Below are 503 nucleotides of genomic sequence, written 5' to 3'. Positions count from 1 at the left end.
TCAGATTTCATTATGGATGTTGTGAGCCACTGTGAGCCACCATGTGGTTGCTGGGATTTGAACTCAGGACCTTTAGAAGAGCAGTCAGCGCTCTTAACCACTGAGCCATCTCTCCAGCCCCTCCTCTCATACTTTCTTTGTTTCTTGATGGCTAGCCTTCTACCTTGTTTGTCCAGCGGTTTCCCACCCCCTAGCCAGAATGCCCCTTTTCTGTTTCTGAGCCCCCAGTAGGGTGCCAGGCAACGAGGACAAGGTCGTGGCAATACTCCTGTGGGTGTCCCACTGACAGCAGGCAGGAAGGGGCTAGTGGAAGGCGGGGCTCAGTGTCTACGTGGTCCACAACCTCGGGTTAGGCAGTCGTGCGGGTCCCCGCTGGCGCAGCCACACCCACGCTCAGAAACGGTTTCTAGTGCCCTAGTTTCGGAACTACTCTGGACTGCAAAAGTCATCCGCGCTGAGGGGTTTTCCCGCGGAAAGTCCGATGGATCCCGCCCCGCCCATCT

The sequence above is a fragment of the Mus musculus genome, chromosome 10 (genome assembly GCF_000001635.26).
Source record: "Mus musculus strain C57BL/6J chromosome 10, GRCm38.p6 C57BL/6J".
In the NCBI taxonomy this organism is placed as follows: Eukaryota; Metazoa; Chordata; class Mammalia; order Rodentia; family Muridae; genus Mus; species Mus musculus.
This window is presented reverse-complemented; position numbering follows the sequence as displayed.